The sequence below is a fragment of the Hemitrygon akajei genome, chromosome 29 (genome assembly GCF_048418815.1).
Source record: "Hemitrygon akajei chromosome 29, sHemAka1.3, whole genome shotgun sequence".
In the NCBI taxonomy this organism is placed as follows: domain Eukaryota; kingdom Metazoa; phylum Chordata; class Chondrichthyes; order Myliobatiformes; family Dasyatidae; genus Hemitrygon; species Hemitrygon akajei.
In genome coordinates, this window is record NC_133152.1 from 5,650,235 (window position 1) to 5,666,808 (window position 16,574).

The window sequence follows — 16,574 nt, forward strand, 5'->3', positions numbered from 1 at the left end:
GAAGGCTTGCTGAATGCTACTATGGACCCTGTGAAAGATATCAGAATCAGGTTTAATATCGCCGGTATATGTTGTTAAATTTGTTAACAGCTGCAGCAGTACAATGCAATACATGATGATATATTAAAAAAGTAAGCCATTTACAGAAAGTGTATATATGCCTATTAAATAGTTAAATTAAAAATAGTGCAAAAACAGAAATAATATATAAAAAAGTGAAGTAAAAGTTCATAGGTTCAATGTCCATTTAGGAATCAGATGGCAGAGAGCAAGATACTGTTCCTGAATCACTGAGTGCATGCCTTCAGGCTTTTGTGTCTCCTCCCTGATTGTAACAATGTAAAAAGAGGATGGCCTGGGTGATGGGAGTCCTTAATAATGGACGCCACCTTTCAGAGGGACCGTTCCTTGAAGATGCTTTAAATGCTACAGAAGCTGGTACTAATGTGGAGATGACTAACTTAACAACTTTCCGTAGCTTCTTTTGATCCTTGCATTAGTTTTGCACCCCCCCCCACACTAGAGATTGATGCAGCCAGTCAGAATGCTCTCTACAGTACACCTGCACAAGTTTTTGAGTGTGTTAAGTGACAAACCAAATCACCTCAAACTCCTAATGAAGTATAGCCACTGTCTTGCCTTCTTTATAGTTACATCAATATGTTGGGACTAGGTTAGATCCCCAGAGATCTTGACACCCTGCCTGTCCGTCCGTCTAGGTACCATATTCGATGCGGAGATTGGTGACCATGATTTTCCATACAGATCTATCCCTTGTTCTTTGGATGACTTCCATTTCCTCGATGTGTAGCCACCTTTTGATGTACATAAGCCGAGGATTTCCTCTAAGTTTGCTCCCCTCAATCTTTCAAGAGAGCATGAGTCTTCCTTTCCTTCTTTCTTTCTTTCTTTCTTTCTTTGTGTTTTTTTAATTATTAAAAAAGTACATATATATAAACAAGAGGAGAATTATCTCAAATATCTATATCGATAACAATTCATATAAAAGGTAAGATAAACATTATCAAGATCATACATAGTTTTAATCCAATAGTATATAATAAAAAATAAGATAATCAATTCTCCTCTTATCATTCCATGAAAAAAAGAAAAAAGATAAAGACTCTTCTATAATTTTTATATACATAGAAAAACCCCAATAAACAAAAAAGAAAAGAAAAAGAGTAAAAAAAAGGGACTAGGCAGCTCATACTGAGAGTAAAAGCAAGAAAAAAGAGAAACTTGCTGATCAAATCCAAAGTTTGGAGAAAGTAACTGGAAGAGCAATAAATCAAACCATATGAAAATATTGAATAAAAGGTAGCCAGGTTTCTTCAAATGTAAATGATGTATCAAATGTCTGACTTCTTATTTTCTCTAAACTTAGACAGGACATAATGGAGGTAAGCTAATAAATAACAGTAGGTGGATTAGAATTGTTCCATTTAAGCAAAATGGCTCTCCTAGTCAATAAAGTTGTAAAAGTTATCATCTGTTGAGCAGAAACAGGAATATATCCTACTTCCGGTGGAGTGATCCCAAAAATTGCTGTAAATAAATTCGGTTGTAGATCCAAATTCAAGACATTTGATAAAGTTTTAAAGACATCTTTCCAAAAATTATCTATCTTGATACAAGACCAAATCATATGAGTTAAAGTAGCCACCTCAATATTACATCCGTCGCAAATAGGATTAATATTGGAAAAGATACGGGCTAACTTATCCTTTGACATATGTGCCCGATGTACTACCTTGAACTGTATCAAGGAATGACAGGCATATATAGATGAAGTATTTACCAAATGAAAAATTTTATCCCATTGATTATCTGAAAGTGACCCTCGAAATTCCAATTCCCAGGCAGCTTTAATTTTATTGTTAGATACCATTCACAAATTCAATAACCATTTATAAATTATAGCTATCAGTCCTTTTTGAAATGGTTTAACCTGAAAAAGAATATCTATTATTTTGGGTGAATAAGCAGAGGAAAAATTTGGAAGTAAACTATGTAAAAATATTCCTAATTTGTAAATATCTAAAAATGTGTGCATTAGTTAAGTCATATTTGTCCACTAACTGAGTGAAAGACTTTAAACAAGACATAAGCAAGTCTAAATAACATTATTATTCCTTTGGTTTTCCAAATTAAAAAGATCTGATCAGAGATTGATGGTTTAAAAAATAATTAAGATGGATTTTACTACAAAAAACAAAGTTATTAAACTCAAAAAATCTACAAAACTGAAAGCAAATTCTTAATGTATGTTTAATAATGGGATTGAGGTCTCAACTACCAATCTTAGAAAGCAAAGAAGGAAGAGGAGCTCCCAGTAAAGATGCTAAAGAATACCTCTTCACCGAGTTTTTCTCCAAATCCACCCATAAAGGACAATCATGTATGTCTGAGTAATGAATCCAAAAAGAAATACTTTCTAAAATTTGGCAAAACCATAGTACCATGCATTTTAATCTTTGCAATAGAGGTTTACTCAATCTAGGATTTTTATTATTCCAAATATAAGATAGAATTTTAGAGTCTATTCTATCAAAAAAAATAGTTTAGGAACAAAGAAAGGGATTGCTTGCAATACATATAAGAACTTCAGTAACACTATCATTTTAAAAGCATTCATTAGACCAATTAATGATCATGTCATAGGAGACCATTTAGAAAACATTTGTTTTGTGTATTCAATTAATGGAAGAAGGTTATACTTATACAGGTCCTTAAAATTTTTGGTAATTTTAATACCAAGATAAGTAAAGTTCTTTTTAGCAATGCTAAAAGGAATTGATCATATTGATCCAAGTAGTTATTAATAGGAAATAACTCACTTTTGTGCAAATTTAATTTATATCCAGAAAAACTACTAAATTCAGAAAATATAGATAACATAGAAGGAATAGATTTCTTAGGGTCTGAAATATAAACTAACAACAAAACCTTATGCACTTTATCTCCTCTTTTAATACATTGAACATTGTTGGAGTCCTAAAGAGCAATAGCAACAGGTTCTAAAGCCAAGTTGAATAACAGTGGACTAAGAGGACAACCCTGCCAGGTACCTCTGTATAACCTAAAATAAGGAAATTTTTGATTGTTAGTTATAACTACCACCATAGGAGCTTGATAGATCAGCTTAATCCAGGAAATAAAACCTGGACCAAAATTAAATCTTTCTAAAACCTCGAATAAATAAGACCATTCTACCCTATCAAAGGCTTTCTCTGCATCAAGGGAAACAACACATTGGGATTCTTTAGATGGAGAGGGATGAATAATGTTCAATAATCTCCAAATATTAAAATATGAATATCTATTCTTAATAAATCCAGTTTGATCCTTAGAAATAACCTTAGGTAAAATATTTTAGAAAGAATTTTAGAATCCACATTTAATAAGGAAATTGGTCTGTAAGAGGCACATTCAGATAAATCTTTTTCCTTTTTGGGAATTAATGAAACTTCCTCATAGGAAGTTTTCAGGAGGGTCCCAGAAAATATAGAATCAGTGAAAATTTGGCATAAATGAGGTGCAAGTATTTCAGTAAACGTCTTTAAAAATTCTACTGCAAATCCAACTGGTCCCAGAGCTTTACCTGGTTGAAAAGAGGATATAGCCCTTGCTATTTCCTCTGGTTTAATAGGCGCATCTAATGTATTCATATCTTGAATAGAAATTTTGGGTATATTCAATCATTGCAAGAATCTATTCATAAAAGTAGTGTTGTCTGAAAAATCAGATTTATAAAGGTTAGAGTAAAAATCCAAAATTACCTTATTAATTTCCTGACAATCTGATGCTTCAGTTCTATCAGTTCTTCGTACTTTCAAAATCTGCCTTCTAGCCATAGTTGCTTTAAGTTGATTGGCCAACAATTTACCTGACTTAGCTCCATGTATATAAAATTGACTTTTAGACTTCAAAAGTTGCTGCTCAATGGGAAAAGTCAAAAGCAGATCATGCTGTGTTTGAAGTTTCACCCTTTCCTTATATAAATCTTCACAGGTGTTACTGAATAAACTTTATCTATTACTTTAGTCCTGTTAGTAGTCACTAAAAGCTAGCTTTAGTTTTCCTTCTTAAAGCTACTGAATATGAGATTATCTGTCCCCTAAGAAAATATTTCATCACATCCCAAATAACCAAATTCAGTTGTATTTAACTCAAAAAAAAGAGAAATTTGCTCTTTAATAAAACTTACAAATGCTGAATCATTCAGCAGTGTAGCATTAAATTTCCACTGAGATGCATTCCGTATATTATCAGGGAACTTCAGTATTAGTTTCGTGGGTGCATGATCAAACAACACAATAGCTTCATACGCATAGTCAGCAACAAAAGGCACCAATCACGTATCCAACAAAAAATAATCAATTCTTGAGTATTTATGATGTACATGTGAAAAAGAAGAAAAATCCTTATCTTTAGGATGGAGAAATCTCCAATATCGACCAAACTGGATTCTAGTAGAAAGGAATTAATAAAGGTTGCAGCTTTATTAGGAAGCTACAGATTGGTTGAGGACCTATCAATCGAAGGATTAAGACAACAGTTAAAGTCACCACCCATGATCAACTTATATTCATTTAAATTCGGCAATGCAGAAAATAACCTCTTAAAAAATTCAGAGCTATCTACATTAGGTGCATACACACACACCAAAGCCGCCTTTTGACCACATAACAAACCAGTAACAATTAAGTATCTTCCAATTGAATCAGTGACAGTATTAAAATGTACAAAAGGGATTTAAAAATTAATAAAAATAGATACCCCTCTAATTTTAGTTACTGATGAAGAATGCAACTGAGAGCCCCTCCAAATTAAAAAAAACGGTTTTCATCCTCCCTGCGGATATGTGTCTCTTGTGCAAAAATAATATCATCTTAGAATGTTTTTAATTTCTTAAAGATCTTTCTATGCTTAATAGGATGGTTCAAGCCATTCAGGTTCCAAGAGATTATATTAACTTTATTAACATCCGTAATAAGGCTTTAATTTAAGATTTTATAAGGTAAGTTTGTGCACCGGCACAGACCAAACCCACAGGGAAGAACAAATTATGGATTCGATCAGAAAGGAAAAAACCAACATGATTGATAGGAAATCCTCTCAGGACTGCTGAGTCGAAAAAGCCTAAACTAATAGCCCCACCCCTCTCCACCCAAAGCCCAAAAACCATTCAATAGACAGATAGCATGCTAAACTAAACTCCCTAAACCCCTTGTCTCCAATAGGCAGACCCTTTTTAAAAAGTTATATGGTGACACCACTGACTAAAGACACACCAACAGATACATAAAGAAATAAGCAAACTCCAAATATTTTGATATTATGTCCTACGGAGGTTAGAACGTAGCTAACAGTGGCCATCTTAAATTCATTTAATAAATATTGATCATATATTCAAGAAAGATAAATTCAACCAAATATTCTGTTACAACTCTTACAAATGTTAAGCTCTTACAAATCCCAAAGGGAAAAATAAAACAGCCAAAATGATGTCTGGGCAGACATAGAATGTAGATTAAACTTTCAACAATCCAGCTACAAATGACTCTCAGCTAAGGATTAAGTGTTTGAGTTGCTTTCAAGATCGGCATAAATTCCTTTACAAATTTCCAAGCTTCTTCTGGAGAGTCAAACCATTGGGCAAGCGTTCTCAAACGAGCTGGATAACGCAAAGAGGGACAACAGTTCTTCTTATAAAGTTCCGCCATCACTTCCCGATATTTAATTCTTTCTGCATAAACCTCAGGGGCAAAATCTTCAACTATACGAATCTCTACTCCATTATAAATTAGCTTCCCCCGCTTCCTAGCATCTCAAAGAATTGCTTCTTTAAAAGCAAAGAAATGCAAACGTAAAATCACCAGGTGAGGTTTCATCTCCACTGAAGGCTTCAGGCAGGGGATTCGGTGAGCTCTGTCTATCAACGGAGGAGCTTCAGGTATCTCACTAAAAATGTGAGTATAGCATATTCATTAAAAACTTCAGTGGCTCACCCGTTTCCATGTTGTCAGACATGTGTAAATTCATCCTACAACTTCTGATTTCCAGATCAATCATTTTCTTCTTGATTCTTAATAATTCCGAAGAAACCTCAACAATTTTCTTTTCGATAGTAGATTTCTTTAATTCTTGTTCTTTAATCACTTGATTCATTGTCTCCTGTTCTCTTCTGATTCTATTGGTGTCCTTTTTAAGTGTCTGCTATTGAAATTCCAGATTCCTCACAGAGTCCTGGACAGCAGAGATGTTTTTTTCAAGCTTTTCATTAGCATTAGTCAGTTTATCAATCTTGGAGTTCATCATTCCGATCTTGGTGTTAATATCTTGCATCAAAGAAAACACTCTTTCTGAAGTAGGGACTTCCACTGCCTCCAGATACTTTGATACTTCTCAAGATATTTTCACTATGCATGTTGAATAAGTTGGGTGAAAAGACACAAGTCAGGGATAAAGACTTTGAGTTTCATGGAAAGTGGTTCAACTCGCTCAGTAAACCCTACCTGTATGATTCTGTGACTTTGCTCCTACTAGTGGTTGTGCAGCAGAGAGAGAAAGAAGAGAAGATGATGATTTGGTCCAAAACTGGTGGTGCTCTCAGTAGCCTTGTACTTCTAGTTGAGCTGAATCACCAGGAGACAAGTAATGGAACAGTAATGATAATTGCAAGTCATCCTTTGTAGGGTTGTGTGAGGTCACCATTTTGGAGTCAAAAGCCAATATGTAGCCCCCAAGCTGTTTGGCATTGTACTTGGCAGGTCAAGGGTAAAGCCAACTGAAGCATTATGAAAGTATTTCACAAAATTCTTGGATGTCTGTCATTTGAGAAGGTAAAGAGAGGGAGTTGATGTGAGCAGCATTCTGAGGAAGTCAGCAAGGCCTTTGACAAAGTTGTATGTCACTGGCTCACCTAAAGAAGTGAAAGCTCATAAGATTCATGGGTTCCAGGAGAAAATTGAATCCAGAACTGGCTCAGTGGTATGAAACAAGGAGCAATAGTTGTGTATTTTTGTAACTGGATGCATGCCAGTGAGGTTTGAAGGGTCTAGTAGCCACTCCTGTGTGTTTGATAATGTTTGTTAGTGATTTAGACTAAAATACAATGGGCCTGATGTAGACTTAAAAGGCTCTATGGATATCAGTGAGGAAAAATTAAAAAACAGGACAAGGAAGTACACAAGGAACTGAATGGTGAGGATATCTTGTCTTCAATATCCAGCAATTCTTCAAAGAAGCATGGTCGTAAATACGGTGGATAAAAGACCTTTGGGATGTTATATTAGCCACAGAACAAAAAAACTGAGCAGTTATACTAAAATTGTATGCAACACTAGTTGAAGCACAGCTTGAGTAATAAGCACCATGATTACAGCATGGAAGGAGACCATTTGACCTATTCCGTCTGTACTAGCTCTATGTATGAACAATCCATCTCCTTGCCCTGGAAATTTTGGACACTGCCAAAGCTTGAAATAACCCTACCTCCCACAACTACCCTGGTGGTATGCTTCAGACCCTAACTAGCTGCAGTCTTCTTCTCCTATCACTACTGGTTCATCTGTCAATCGCTTTCATTTCTATCCCCTAGTTCTTCAGCCCTCTGGGATCAGTTTCTCTCTATCTTTTATCCTTAGTTACGTCTTTCCAACCTTCTACATCTGTATTGTAAAGGGTTCATCTTTGTGTTCACCACTGTGGCCTTATTTGTATGTGGTTAGAAGCTTTGGTGATGACTATGAGGATACAACCATAAGAACAGAAAAGTCACATGAACACAGGAGTGGAATTCGTGAAGAGTGGTGACAAATGATGATTGGTTCAATAGTTTGAGCCAGTATTAATATACTGGTCCACTTATATTATACATTTTATATCAGTAGTGTGGGTATAAAAGTAGAGTGGTTGGGGCTTGAGGGTAATCTTCAAGGCTTCACCGACAGGCTAGATCGTGAATGGCATCACGGGTGGTGTGGGAAGAATGCTGCATACTGACAGGGGTCCACGCACTCTACCTTTAGTAAGTATGAAGTGTTTTCCCTCTCTTTCTACCTTTAGTAAGTATTAAAAGCATTAAAATACTTGTTATTCTGTCCTAATAAACAAAGGTTTGTGGTTTTAAGCAGATAATTGGAGTCTGTGTCTTTCTGCCTTACCGAGCCATACTCGCAACCTTTTAATATAACATAACACCAAAGGGGAACAAATCCAGCTTCCCTCTCTATCCATGTATCTAAAGTCCTTCAATCCTTCAGTCATCCCAGTAAATCCCTTCCCCACCTTCTCCAAATCCTTCGTGCCCTGCTACAGTGTAGACCCAGAAAGAGGCACGATACTCCAGTTTTACAAAGATTCCTCAGGACTTTCTTTCTCTTGTCCTTCGTATCTGTTTATAAATCCCAGAATCCCATGCTTTTCATAAGCAGTTTCCTTACCTGCCTTGCTACTTTCAACAAATCATATATATACACTGTTCCGGGGTTATGGTCACCCAGTTTATGAACATCCACTACATTCAAACGAGCTCCCATAATACTATAAAATTAAATAATCTAGCATAGATCCATACATTGGTTCCTACAAATGGCAGAATTAGTTTTCCCTCTCTCTCTACCATTAGTAAGTATCTTTTTTATCAGTTTTATTTGCTTTTGATTAGAATTAGAATTTTTTATTTCTTACATCCATCTCACACCATGAGGGAGTAAAAATCTTTATGTTGCGTCTCTGTCGCTACGTACAAGCAATAAGGAAGGGAAATGTGAGGGGATATTGCCCAAACACTAAGAATGTACATGTAATTGTTTTGTATATGTGTATATACAGTCAGATATGCAATCCGATCAATATGTATTGATCAGTCTGAGGGTCTGGTGGAAGAAGCTGCCCTAGAGCCTGCTGGTCCCAGCCTTAACACTGTGGTACGGTTTGCCAGACGGAAGCAGCTGAAACAGTTTGTGGTTGGGGTGTTTAGAGTCCCTGATGATCCTCTATTTATGCAACTGCTGCTGTAAATGTCCTGAATAGAGGAAGGTTCACATTCACAGATACACTGGGCTGACCAGGCCACTCTCTGCGATTGAGGGTAGTACAGTTCCCATACCAGGCAGTGACACAGGTGATGCTCTCTATGGTGCTGCTGTAGAAAGTCCTGAGGATTTTGGGACTCATGCCAAACTTCTTCAGCCATCTGAGGTGAAAGAGGCACTATTGTGCTTCTTTCACCACACAGACAGTATGTACATTCCAGATGAGATCCTTGGTGATGTGTACGCCAAGGAACTTGAAACTACTCACCCTCTCAACTACAGTCCCATTGATGTCAATAGGGGCTAGCCCATCTCTGTTCCTCCTGTAGCCCACGATCAACTCCTTCATTTTTTCAACATTGAGGAAGAGGTTGTTTCCTTGGCACCGCTGTGTTAGGGCATTGACTATTCCTCTGTAGGCTGTTTTATCATTGTTGAAAATAAGGCCTATCAATGTTGTGCCATCTGCAAATTTGATCAGCAGATTGGAGATGGCTGTGGCAACATAGTCATGGGTATATAGGGAGTAGAGGAGGGGGCTCAGGACACAGCCCTAGGGGGCTCCTGTGTTGAGGGTCAGAGGGGCAGAGATCCAACAGGAAGCCCAGGATCCAGCTGTACGAGGTGCAATGCAGGCTGAGGTCTCTGAGCTTCTTGTCAGACCTGGAGGGAATTTTTGTGTTGAATGCTGAACTGTAGTCCAAGAACAGCATTCTCACATAAGCATTGCTCTTCTCCAGCTGAGTGAGGACAGTGTGTAGTGTTGTGGCTATGGCATCATCTATTGATCGGTTGTGTTGGTAGGCGAATTGTAGAGGGTCCAGTGTGGGTGGTAGCATGCTGCAGATGTAATCCTTGACCAGCCTCTCAAAGTATTTGCTTATGATTGAGGTGACTGTGCCAGGATGCCAGTCATTCAGACATGCTTCCTTGGTTTTCTTTGGTATAGGGACAACGGTGAATGTTTTGAAGCAGGAAGGCACTGCGTACTGGGAGAGGGAGAGATGAAAGAAGTCTGTGAACACACCATCCAGCTGTGCCGCGCATACTATCAGTACTCGCCTTGGGATGCCGTCCAGCCCCATTGTTTTACAGCTGTTGACGAGTTGGAATGACCTATGTACCTCAACCTCGGAGATGACCAATGTGCAGGTCGCATCACTGGCTCTCCTTGAGATGCCCTTCATTACAATACTGTGGTGGTATGCTTACCATTTTGAGTGATTTTTTTGTGTATTTTCTGACTATCTTGGACAAAATCAACTTGTGGACATCTGTAATGATGGAAGTCATTCAGTACCATGGACCGTTCTGTTCTTTTACACCTCTTGGGATAGTTTTGTATGTCTCCTCTGTGTAGCACAACATTTCTCAGCATTAAGTTCTACTGCCGTGTATTAGCCAGTCTATATCAGTTACCAGCTGCCACACAGTTTGCTACATCTAGGATACCAGCCTCCATACAGTTCACTACACCTGTGATGGTCCCAATACTGACCCCTGAGGAATGCAGCTCTTCATTTCCTTCCAGAGCTGGAAAGCAACTCTTCACCAGTGGAACTCTGTTTCCAGTCACATTCTTCCCATGCTGTTTCAGCTCCCTTAGGAAAACTTTATCAAATACCTCTTGGAAGTTCATGTTTTGCCACGTCAGTAAAATTTCCCTTTCTTTCTGTAATTGAGAACAAAAATATAGAACATGTTATTAAAAGAAGAGAAATGACTGACTCCGAGCACAGAGAGATTTGGATGTCCTAGTTCATGATTTGCAAAAGGCAAGTGTATGTCTACAGCAAGGGTTTAGGAAAGGTAGCAGGTATCTCTTCTTGCAAGAAGAATAGACCTCAAAATTAAGGATATTATGCTTCTGTTATGGTCTGGTCCGGAACCGGCATTCCAGGTCTTGAACCGGTCAGCATACTCCAGACTCCGGGTCTTGTAGCCATTCCTCCTTTCACCCTTGAGCCCAATTAGTCACACCTGTGGATCATCGTGGCTTGTTGGGGCTCAAGGAGGCGCACCTGATGCCCATTGGCTGGCGGTGTATATAGGGGGCTCGAGGACTGAGTGGATTTGGGGGGTTGCCCTGGCTTGGATTTCCACTTGTTAAAGATGAGTTCTTTGAGTAAGTCTGGCAGTCACCCTGGACCTAGTTCCCTTCCTATCCCTTGCCTCCGTTGGGCAAGCCTGGCTGGACTGCTGTTGCCTGGTGGGGGACTCTGCCCCTACCTATCCCTTGTTGCTGATGGGTTGTGCCCTGCAACCTACCCTGGTGTCCTGTGACCTGCTCAGGCCCCTGTGTTCCTGCCTGGGAGGTCTGGACCCTACCTAGGAGTTATGTGGCCCGCCCAGAGGTCTCTGCCCCTACCTATCTCTTGTTGTCGATGGGTTGTGTCCCGCTACCTACCCAGGTGTCCTGTGACCTGCTCAGGCCCCCGTGTTCCTGCCTGGGAGGTCTGGGCCCTGCCCAGGAGTTATGTGGCCTGCCTTGCCTGAACTCCAAGATCCTGCCTTGCCTGAACTCCAAGATCCTGCCTTGCCTGAACTCCAAGATCCTGCCTTGCCTGAACTCCGGGATCCGCCTCGTTGCCTGAACTCTAAGACCCTCCTGGAACCCCAGAATCACCTTGAAAGTCACGTCCCTCACGCACACCACCATCACCACATCTTGTCTATTGTTTAGTTGTTCCCGTCCTGCCCCTAGTACTTCAGTGCCTGCGTCCTGCACTTGGGTCCAGCCTCCTGTACCCTTATGACAGCTTCTGCTATGTGGAATATTGGTGATGACATTTATGAGCTGTATTAGTTTCCTTATTGAAGGAAAATTTAATACATTGGAAGTAGTTCAGTGAATGTTTACCTGATGAATTTTAGAAAAGTTTGCCCTTATTTTCTCTCTGTCGAGGGTCTTTGACTTGAAACATTTCTCCCTCCACAGATACTGCCTGACCTGTTGAGTGTTTCCAGTAATTTCTGTTTTCATGTCAGGTTTTCAGTATCTGGAGTTTTATTTTTGGTTTTCATATTCTGGACAAATACCTGAAATGTGTGAATTGTCTTATGGTAAACGGTTAGACAGTCTGAACTTACATCTACTGCAGTTTAGAGGTACAAGGGGGACTTGATTGAACTGTATGAGATATTAAGGAGGCTTAATAAGGATGGACATGGAGATGATGTTTACTACAGAACTTAATGGAGGCCACATAATTAAATGTGCTAACTGAGTCAAGAGGTTGTGATTGAAACCTTCATTGCATTTAAATAGTACTTGACTGTGCTCTTGAAGAGTGATAACCTGCAGTGTAATGAATCTAGAGTAAGGGGTGGGAATAGGTAGGGCAGATATTTGTCAACTAGCACAGAGACAATGGGCTGAATGGCTTACTTTCATGCTATGGTTTTATATGATTCCATGATTCAAGCTGCCAAATCCTTTGGAATGGGTTCCATCATGAGTTGAGGTCACACAATACCCTCCCTTTAAGAGATACAGCTTGGGTTTAATCAATGCATTGAAGTGATGCTATCCACATATGAAAGTGGTCCTCACTCAGGACAATTAACAGCCCGTTTAGCAGTGTAGCCTTCTCTTAAATCCTGATAATAAGCCACCAACGTAAATTTCGTGTGTGCCCAACAAGAGCTGATTAATTATGTATCGTAATTCCTTTGCAGATTTTCCAGGACGCTTCAACTTAGCCTCCAGTGCCTTCAGTCAAGGCTAGAACTGGGATCAATAACTTTGCCATCAGATTGCAGCCCAATAACAACTGACTCGGCTAACAGCTGAGGGCTGGATGAGATGAGCCACAAGGAGAAGAGGTGATTATTTGAACCGAAGCATTTGAGATGAATAACAATATTATCAATAATTTATTATTAAGAAACATGGGTTGCAGATAAATGCAATTACTAATTCATAAAATAACTGCTGTGCTTGGAGGTTAATACAGAAATTGGTTGTTACCACTGAAATATAGGCTACTGACAAAAACTGAAGCAACACAGATTCTTCCTGCGCATGAATATTAAATCCCAAACATTAATCCTGAGGACATAACCTGGAAGATTTACTTGGATTGTAAAATAGGGAATTTTTAAAGTAGATCATATTTCCCAATATTCTCCTTCCTCCTCTTGTATGAACAGCCTAGTTTTGTTATTTATCCTTGGCCAAAGAAATAACACTTAAATTACAAATGATTATTTTCTGATTCTTTTTATTTTGGCTATGTATTTTTGTTCTTTTTCTCAAACTAACTTGGTCTCCCAGCAAGATTCTGGATAGAGTCTGCCCTTCAATTTCATCCCTTCCCCCTTTCGCTTTTCCCAGTTTTGTGCAGATCTTCACCACCTAGTTTCCAGTGTCTCCCACAGAACCTTTCCTCACCTGCACCTCCAATTGTCTTCTCTTGCAAGACTGCAGGCCTCACTAGCCAGTTTCCATTGCATTTACTTAAGCTGCAAGCAGCAAGCAACTTACTCCAAGCAACAGATAAGTTGATGCAATCAGGGGAATTTCTGAGGCAAGGTGCGTGAGGATTTGGAAGGGTGAATGGGTGGGAGAGAAAGCATCCTAAGATCTAATTCTACTTTGAAATACAGCTCCAATCTCCTAATTAAATTTGCTGATGATGCTACATTGATTGGCCTTATCTCAAACAATAACAAGAAGGGAAGAACTCATCTCTCTGACACTGGTGTCAAGAAAAAAACCTCTCCCTCAATGTTGCAAAAACAAAGGAGATGGTTGTGGATTACAGGAGGAATGGAGACGGACTAACCCCTATTGACATCAATGGATCTGGGGTTGAGAGGGTAAACAGCTTCAAGTTCCTCAGCATCCACATCACCAAGGACCTCATGTGGTCTGTACACACCAGTATGTGGTGAAAAAGGCACGACGGTGCCTCTTTCACCTCAGACGGTTGAGGAAGTTTGGTATGGGCCCCTAAATCCCAAGAACTTTCTACAGGGGCACAATTGAGAGCATCCTGACTGGCTGTATCACTGCCTGGTATGGGAACTGTACTCCCCTCAATTGCAGGACTCTGCAGAGAGTGGTGCAGACAGCCCAGCGCATCTGTAGTTGTGAACCTCCCATGATTCAGGACACTTACAAGAATAAGGTGTGTGAAAATCATTGGGGACCTGAATCACCCCAATCACAATCTGTTCCAGCTGCTACCATCCAGGAAACTGTATCGCAGTATAAAAGCCAGGACCAACAAGCTCCAGGACAGCTTCTTCCACCAGGCCGTCAGACGGATGAACTCATGCTGATTTGAGTGTGCTCTATATTACACTGACTGTTCTATTTATTATAAATTATTATAAATTACTATGATTGCATATTTAGATGAAGACATAACGTAAAGATCTTCTCCTCATGTATGTGAAGGATGTAAGAAATAAAGTCAATTCAATTCTTATTAATTCTCAGGATGCAGGCATTATATTATTTAATTTCAAAAATAGATTTCATTCATTGTAAAATATACGAAGGAAGAGAAAGTGCAAAACTGTAAACTTTAAAGAAAAAACACAAACATAGCTCCATTTCCCTTCAACTGGTTCCCCGAGGTGATACACCTTTCATTGTATGAAGAGCTTTACAATCCAGTTCTGCCCCTCCATGTGAGGTAGTGGAAGAAGCCTAGACTGTGGTAATTCCCCACAGTGCCTTAGCAATGGATCCTCCGAGTTTCAGGCACTCCTGCAGCCTGGAATGTGACAGTTGTCAGCATTTCCTTATGGACATCTCCCAGCAGACCAAAGAGTGTCCTCCACTCAGCTGATGACCTTCCAGAATCACTTGATGCCTGTCTTGGTGTGTGTCCCCAGGAACAGCATGTACATCAGGAAAGTCCTCTGTTACATATCTGCTGGGGACCAGGACACAGATCCTTGCATTCATCTCTTCACCCTCTTAGCAAATCCACAGTCTGTTTTTAAAAAAAAAAAAAGTGGATGATGGTTTCATCTCCACCACAGCCGTCCTGAGGAAAGCATGTATTGAGGGCGATGTATCAACAGAAAGAAGTAAAGCTCTGACTTGGAGGATGCTACATCTGCAGCATATTACCACCCATACTGGACCCCCTACAATTCACCTTCTGACACAACTGATCGACAGATGACGCAATGGCCATAGCTCTACACACCGTCCTTCCACATCTGGAGAAGGATGTTTATGTGAGAATGCTGTTCTCAGTCTACAGTTCAGCATTCAACACCATAATCCCCTCCAGGCTTAACAAGAAACTCAGAGACCTCGGCCTTCACCCTGCCTTGTGCAGCTGGATCCTGGACTTCCTGTCAGATCTCCAGCAGATGCCCCTTAGGGCTGTGTCCTAAGCCCTCTCCCTTACTCTCTGTGTACTCATGACTGTGTCACCACCCACAGCTCCAATCTGACAACACTACACTGATTGGCCTAATCTCAAATAATAATGAGGCAGTTTACAGGGAAGAAGTCATCACCCTGACACAGTGATGTCTAGAAAACAACCTCTCCCTCGCAAATGTTGCAAAAACAAAGGAGCTGGTTGTGACTACAGGCAGAATAGAGACAGACTAACCCCTATTGTCATCAATAGATCTGGTGTTTCAGAGCTTTAAGTTCCTCAACATACACATCTTCGAGGTTCTTATGTGCACAACAGCACCTCTTTCACCTCAGATTGTTGAAGAAGTTTGGTATGGGCCCCCAGATCCCAAAAACTTTTTATAGGGGCACGATTGAGAGCATCCTGACTGGCTGCATCACTGCCTGGTATGGGAACTGTACTTCCCTCAATGGCAGGACTCTGCAGAGAGTGGTGCGGACAGCCTAGCACATCTGTAGATGTGAATTTCCCACTATTTAAGATCTTTACAAAGACAGGTGTGTAAAAAGGGCCTGAAGGATCATTGGAGACCTGAGTCACCCCAACCACAAACTGTTCCAGCTGCTACCATCCGGGAAACGGTACTGTAGCATAAAAGCCAGGACCAATAGTCTCCGGGACTGCTTGTTCTACCAGGCCATCAGACTGCTTAACTCATACTGACGCAGCTGTATTTCTATGTTATATTGACTGTCCTGTTGTACATACTATTTATTATAAATTACTATAAATTGCACATTGCACATTAAGACGGAGACGTAATGTAAAGATTGTTACTCCTCGTGTATATGAAGGATGTAAGTAATAAAGTCAATTCAATTCAATTTAATACTACCAGTCTTTTTGGTCAAATCTGGTGATCAGGTATTCTACCATCTGGTTTGACTGTTTCTTCAGGCTACAAAACTCAATAGAATCCATACAGTCTCTGTGCTGACTAGTGCCGTTGAGCTAGTGGTAAGTGACAAGGCTGTCGTTTATTGACCTTCAGAATATACTCTCCTAAACACTCTGTGCAAAGTGCTCCCACATTCCAGTGAGGTGTGGAGCTCCTGGTTGTAGGCCCAATGTTTTGGAGCCCCTGGGAAATTGCAGTATTGTGACTGTACGTCTGCAAGTGAGTGAAGATGATTGTGTG